The sequence below is a fragment of the Micromys minutus genome (genome assembly GCF_963924665.1).
Source record: "Micromys minutus genome assembly, chromosome: 13".
In the NCBI taxonomy this organism is placed as follows: domain Eukaryota; kingdom Metazoa; phylum Chordata; class Mammalia; order Rodentia; family Muridae; genus Micromys; species Micromys minutus.
Window position 1 is genome coordinate 53,372,901 of NC_137982.1, and position 7,819 is coordinate 53,380,719.

A 7,819-nucleotide genomic window follows, 5' to 3' on the forward strand; every position below is an offset into this window, starting at 1 on the left:
AGATCTTTCTATCTTCTGAGATGAGATTTTCTGAGATCTTCTTCAATTGCCTTCTTCACAGATATAAAGTTCTTGTCATACAGGTCCTTCACTTGCTTAGTTAGGGTCACACCAAGGTATTTTATATTGTTTGTGACTATTGTGAAGGTATCTTTTCCCTAATTTCTTTCTCAGCCTGCTTGTCCTTTGAGTAGAGGAAGGCTACTGATTTGTGTGAGTTAATGTTATATCCAGCCACTTTGTTGAAGTTGTTTATCAACTATAAAAGTTCTCTGGTGGAATTTTTGGGGTCACTTAAGTATACTATGATGTCATCTGCAAATAGTGATATTTTTACTTCCACCTTTCTGATTTGTATCCCTTTGATTTCTTTTTGCTGTCTAATTGCTCTGACCAAGAATTCCAGTACTATCTTGAATAGGTAGGGGGAGAGTGGGCAGCCTTGTCAAGTCCCTGATTTTAGTGGGATTGCTTCAGGTTTCTCACTGTTAAGTTTGATGTTGGCTATAGGTTTGCTCTATATTCCTTTTATTATGTTTAGGTATGGACCTTGGATTCCTGTTCTTTCCAAGACTTTTAACATGAAGGCCTGTTGAATTTTATCAAATGCTTTCTCAGCATCTAGTGAGATGATCCTGTAATTTTTTCTTTGAGTTTGTTTATAGGTGAATTATGTTGATACATTTCCATATATTAAACCATCCCTGCATTCCAGGGATGAAGAAGCCTACTTGATTGTGTGAATGATTTCTTTGATGTGTTCTTGGATTCGGTTTGCAACAATTTATTGAGTATGTTTGCATCAGTGTTTAAAAGGGAGATTGGTCTGAAGTTGTCATTCCTTGTAGGGTCTTTGTGTGGTTTAGGCATAAGAGTTATTGTGGCTTTGAAGAATGAGCTTGTTATTATGCCATCTGACCCCATTTTGTTGAATAGTTTGGAGAGTATCGATATTAGGCTGTCAATAAGTGACAGAATTCTGCACTGAACCCATCTAGTCCTGGATTTTTTTTTTTTTTTGTTTGTTTGTTTGGTTTGGTTTGGTTTTCTTGTTTGTTTAGGAGGCTTTTGATAACTGCTTTTATTTCTTTAGGTATTATGGCATTATTTAGATGGTTTATCTGGTCCTGATTTAACTTTAGTATCTTGTATCTGTCTAGAAATTTATCCATTTTCTCCATATTTTCCAGTTTTGTTGAGTATAGGCTTTTGTAGTAGGATCTGATGATTTCTTCAATTTTCTCACTTTCTGTTGTTATGTCTACCCTTTCATTTCTGATTTTGTTAATTTTGATTAATCTTTTTGCCCTCTTGTTAGTCTGGCTAAGGGTTTATCAATCTTGTTAATTTTCTCAAAGAATGAGCTCTCGGTTTTGTTGATTCTTTGAGTTGTTCTTTTTGTTTCTATTTGGTTGATTTCTGGAAACAGACTTTTTTCAGAGAGCATAGTACTCTGCTCTCTTAGAACTCCCCGTGTGCCCTCCTTGAGTCTACGTGTAAGGCTCACCTCTGTTCCAGGTGTTAAAGCACCTCTGGAGCTGATCTTCAAGCACTGTCTTTCCTGGTCAGATCAAGATTCCCTCTGACAGAGGCGGGCCCTTACTGTGGGCCAGAAAGAAACCTTTTCCACAAGCATCGCCAAGTAATCTCTGTGCTCTGGGTACTCACAGCGAAAACTCATTAGAGTTGTGCCCCAGGTTCTCTGCTGGTCCAGGTGGAAAAAAGCCTGTGTGTCTAGTCTACAAGTATGTATTTTCTGTGCTGATTCGGAGTCTCTCTGACAGAGGTCCGTCCCTTACTGTGGGCTCGAAAGGAACCTTTTCCACAGGCACTACCAAGCCCTCTCTGCTCTTTGGGTTCTTACAGCGAAACCTAACCAGGCCCGTGCTCCAGGTTTTCTGCTAGTCCAGGTCTCCTCTAGAATTCTTTAGAGAAACAGAAAGTACATATCTATGTTTTGTGTGTGTGTGTGTGTGTGTGTGTGTGTGTGTGTGTGTGTGTGTAAATTTATCAGGTCAGCATACGTTAAAATAGCTGAATCATACCTGAGATGATGCAAACTAGGTAAATATCGTTAGGCTGGATGCCTTAGCCATCTAACATGGTGCTGAGAATCTGTAAGGTCCCTGGAGAACAACTGACTCTTGAATCAACATGGAAGCCTGGAAATACTGGTTCTCATGTCAGCGAGGAAATCAGATGCAGTTACAAGATAAATCAACTCATGGCAAAAGGGAAATCCAAGGAAGCAAAAGACAAATGATGTTCCTTGTGACACTCACTTTCTATATAGCCTACTATCTGATGTTGCAACTCACAGTCAGGTAAGTCTTCCGGAGTAAGGCAGTCAGCAACCTTCTACAGTTGAGGTTCCCACTCAGGTCATACTGTCTAATTTGTGTCAAATTGACTTAAAATGAAACAACATATTCTAATTTCTTAATAATATGGAAAATATTTTGCTCACAAACATTCACCATTAAGTCAATATTTTAATGAGTTGAAAGACTATAGCTTGACATATTTCTCTTAAATATTGACATGACCTCATACACCTGAATGAATATATTTTGGCAGTTTACTGAAGCCAATAGTAATACTTGTTCCTACAGAAAAGATGACACAGGATGTCAGGATCAATGCAAACAGGATATGATTTTTGTAGCATATAGATAGCATGTAATATGATAGTAAAGGACTCGACAGTTAATATAGTTTATATAAATATCAAGAGAATGATCCTTAGAAAAATTATAGTAATAATCACTGAGTGGTTTTCTGAATATCACAGGTTTGAAATTGTAGAATTTAAAAATGGAAAATAAAGTAATGATTTGAGCGTCTGAGGAATCAGAGGGGCAGGCAACAAGTATCTTTTTATAAAGAACAGATGTGATACAGTAATGGGTAATGTATCTTATCTCTACGTCAAAGCCACGTCCTTAGTTGCATGCGGCATTAAAGGCGGTTTTCTGTTGGAAATCACCTTGAGTCTCTGCTTTATTTATCAGACTACAGCTTCAAAACAAAAGAATTTAATTATAAAATACACATTGTACTGAGTGTTTAGCATGCTGGCTAGTGGAGAGAATAAGTGTGCAAATTCCAGAAAAAGAGTGATTGCAACCAATTTGCTCTTGCCAGGAAATAAAAATTAATGTATGTAATTTTCTGATCCATAATTCACTATTTCAAAAATTTAGATCAGAGAAAGAGTCTTTAAAATGCATTTATTTTAAGGAAGGAACTGAGAGCACTCAGAGGCATAGCTATATTTTAAGTGATAAAGAAGAGTAATCTGAAAGCAAAGATTTATCTGTCTGGAAAATTCAAGGAAATTTGTTAATTTAGGAGATACTTCTCCCAAAAGATTTACTGTCAGTTCTCCCCTTCCCTCTCCTTCTACTCCTTAAGGAAAGATATGCATATTTAGGATCTTCTTGAAGATAAATATAGTTGACAGGGAGTTAGGGAGTGTCGGTTCATTCTGGGATTTCAAACTACATTGAATGTATAAGAATATTAAGTTACTTTTAGTATTTATTTTCCATTCACTTAAAAAAATAGTATCAGGATTTTAGGAGTGTATTCTATAAAAGCAAGCTGGCAAAGAAAGTAGGTTTCCTTCTTTCATGTCTTCTATATAGGCTGCTAAGAGAATGTGTGGCCAAGATTAAAGGTACATTTTCACACCTTGAAAGATGTAGATTCAAAGATCTTCCCATTTTAAATGATTTAATTAAGAAAAGCCTCCCTCATAGGTCTATCCAGTCAGTCCAATTTAGGTAATTTTAGAAGTAGTTAAGTGAAAAACCACGAATACCCATTACAGTCATCATTGTATATTAACTTAATTATTGTTTGCACATACTATAAGATGACATGTATGAGAACAGTCTTTATTATATTTCTTTAGTTGTGATAAAACACCTTAACCAAGTCAATATATAGAAGATAGGGTTTTCTTTGAGCATACAGTTTCAGAGGCTGAGTCTACCACCATCACCACAAAAGACTGTGACAGTCAAATACTAGGCATTGTGGAAGGAACAGCTTACATTTGAACCACAACCAGGATGCAGTGAGTACACTGGGAATGGTGAATGAACTTTGAAACCTGAAGCCACCCTATAGTAACATAGCTTTTGAAATCCCAAAACCCACTTCTAACAACAGGCCATTCTCCCTAAACCAATGCAAATATTGTCGCCACTAGAAACAAGCTACTCTGCTATCAGGGAATATTTGTGATGTCCTAGTCAAACCTCCACATTATAATGCGGGAGGCTTTCATTGTCTCATGAAAGTACCTCTACTGCACTTAATTTACGATATACAGAGATTCCTTAAGAATTTCATGAAGCATTTCTTCCTAGATCCACCTTTTGCTAACCCACTGGAATTTTTTTCCTTTTTTTTTTTCTTTTCTTTTTCCATCTGGTCTGATTTGTGCTGCACATATATTCTTTTTTTATTATTTATCATTTTATTTGTTTGCATGTCAAATGATATACCCCTTCCCATTTTTCCCTCCATGAACACTTGATCCCAAACCCCATCTCCTCCCTCCCATTTGCCTTTATGAAGGTGCTCCTTCACCCACTCACCCACTCCCACCTCACCCCTCTAGCATCCCCCAATGCTGGGGCATCAAGCCTCCATAGATCCAAAGACCTCCTGTCCCATTGATGCCAGATAATGCCATTCTGGATTACTTTAGCTGCAATATGTAAATGGAGAAATGGGTTCCTCCGTATGTACCATTTGGTTGATGATTTAGACCCTGAGAGCTCTGTGTGGTCCAGTAAGTTGCTATTTTTCTCCCTATGGGGTTGCAATCCCTTTCAGCTCCTTCAGTCCTTTCTCCTAGCTCTTCCACTAGGGTCCCCAGGTTCAGCCCAATGATTGGCTTTATCTGCATCTGTATTGGTCAGGGGCTGGTAGAACCTCTCAGCAGTAGTGTGTGGATTTGGTGTCCAGATGTGGCATAGATCCCTAGGGGGCAGTCTCTGGATGGCTTTCCTTCCATTTTTCTTCCATAGTTTTGTCCCTGTCTTTCCTTTGAACAAAAACAATTCTGGGTTAAAAATTTTAAGATGGGTAAGCAGCCCCATCTCTCAACTGAGGGACAGGAGCTCCTGGATTGTATAAGAGAGTTCACTGCTTAAGCCATGTATATAGTAAGCCAGTAATCAGCATTCTTCTATGGTTTTCGCTATAGTTCTTGCCTCCAGGTTTGTCAGTTAGATCTTGCCTTGACTTCCCTTAATAAGTTGCTGTAACCTAGACATCTGTTGTGCATGTTTAACACAATAGGAGAAAATAAATTGGACAAATAATATTATTGAAATTTCAAACCGTATTCTTTGGGAATTCTGAATGTCATTTGGAAATGCTTTATATCAGCTACAGAGAAGTCTGTATATTACTGGTCTGATGTGTATTTAATATGTTTCTGTTAGAGATCTTCATCAGTCTGTGCTTTATAAATGAACTTTGAGGGGAGTTAATCTGCAATGTGCTTGAGGCTTCTACAACAGTGTTGTGTTTTTGCTGGTTTTTACAGAAGAACTTCATATGCTCCTTTCTCAGTGAACCTATCATTCTCTTAGCATGCCCAGCAGGGTGGGACTTCAGCAGTTAGGATTCACAATGCAGCTAGGCAGATAGCAGGTATGACTTAAACAGGATTAACTGTGGTTCGAAAGGATAAATCAAAAGTAATTGACTTAATAGTATCCCAGTATTTGCTCCCTCCCTAGACAAAATGGAACTAATTAGCTTATGAGAATTAGACCTTATTCCTTAGATAAAGAACTAAATCAATAGGAGCAGACCTATTCCTTTCATGAAACAGCATTAAAGATTTGAATCAATTCTGAGGCATCTCTGCCTAGGCCTGCATTTGGGATAGGAAACACAAGATAAGTATCATGGAACACAAGATGAAGCTTGGCTAAAAGACCTATGTAGCCATCTTAATCCATGCTTGCGATGTGCTGATACCATGACAAATCAATAGCATAATATTAAAGCTTGTATTTCATCTTAACAGAAGACAAATTCTGAATATTTGGGATGGGATTTTTCACTCGCTTATTTATTAATTTACATACCAACTGATGGAGTGTGAGTCTCATTACTAACAGTCTGTTCAATATGAAGTCACTAACAAATGTGAAGTTATATGTGCACCGCACATAGATGTGAATGTACGTGGTCTGAAGATCTGTTTTGGGATACAGAAGAGAAGAATGGAAAGGAACTGAGAAATAGGTATTGCAAATTTCTGTGTTTTAAAGTGTCCATTATTCTCATAAATGGAAAAAGAAAAAAATGAAAAGTTTTTTTTTTTTTTAAAGCAAAGACGAAAAACCACATTTATTGATTATTATGTTTACTGAGCTCATCCATGGTTTTCCAGAGCAGTCACATGTGGGCACACTATTTAATGCTCATCCATGGTTTTCCAGAGCAGTCACATGTGGGCACGCTATCTACAACTTGACCAGAAATGCTTAGTCAAAAGGGAATGAAAGTCTATATTGTTTTGGGATATTATTGGAAGATAGGGCAAGTTGTGTTCTAATGTTTTAGACAAATTAATAAATTATAGAGAAAACTGGTTACACACTTAAGCTAGTATAACATTTAAAATATTTTCATTTCCATGAAGACATACATTTCTGGAAGACCCTGTGAACCAGAAGCATGCAATATCAAATAAATATCATATCATAGAAATGTGTATATATAAAGCACATATAAATGCATATTAAGATAAGACTTGAATAATAATGATGTTTGGTCATAAAATTTCTTGGTGATATAAAACAATGTTCAAGAAATGCTTGATATATTTGAGATAGAGTGGACGAAATGTAGGTTATATAAAATATAAGTATAGCAGTACTCACTGGAAACATATCTTTGTACTTCATGAACTTTTAAATATTTTTGCAGCTCACAGATCCTTGTATAATCCTTTCAATTTTCATAAGGTCAAGAGTAATATTTTCCATTTTGTTTCTGATTTTAATGATTGTATTATTCTTCTTTCAGTTCCCTTTTCTCTGTCATTCTAAGAAAATTTTTCGATTTGATGGATGTTTTTAGGTTTTGCCTATTTTTTTCTTCTCTATTTTATATTTTCCTTAATCTCATAATAACGCTTGCTCATATTTTTATTACTTCTGATTTATTTCTGTTTTTATTTCAAGTGCCCTCAATGCTGAAGTTTTGACTTACAAATGCACTCTTTTCTCTGAATCCGCTGGGATATGGGTTCCTGGTACTCATTCATTTAGATTTGCCATCTCTTGTCTTCATAATCTCTTCGAATATCCCAATTTCCTTACTGAACTATCTTAAATCTGATTCGTCATTAATTATTTAACTTTTACATACATGACACAGCTTCTGTACACATGTCTTACATCTGTTGAGGTTGGTTCTGTGGCACAGCATGTGGACTATGGAGGTACGGCACTGACTTGCCAGGGTATTTATCATCAGCTGTGGCAGAGTCTGTGTCCTGTAGAATTCTATGAGGTATCACTTGCACTAGTGGCTGGGCTTGCCAAAGCAAAGTTCTCCAAACTGGTTGAATAAAGCACAGTCTGGGGCCTAGAAGTCTGAAAGTCTTCAAGGTCACACTGTCAAATTTTCCAGAAACTCCCTAGAAGAAAGAAAGAAAGAAAGAAAGAAAAAAACAGTTTCGTGCTCTTCTCTAGCTTCTTGTGTAAAATGCTGTGTCTGTGTCTGTCCTTCAAGGACCTGTGTCACCACTCTGCAGCTGCAACACAGCATCTTTTACTCC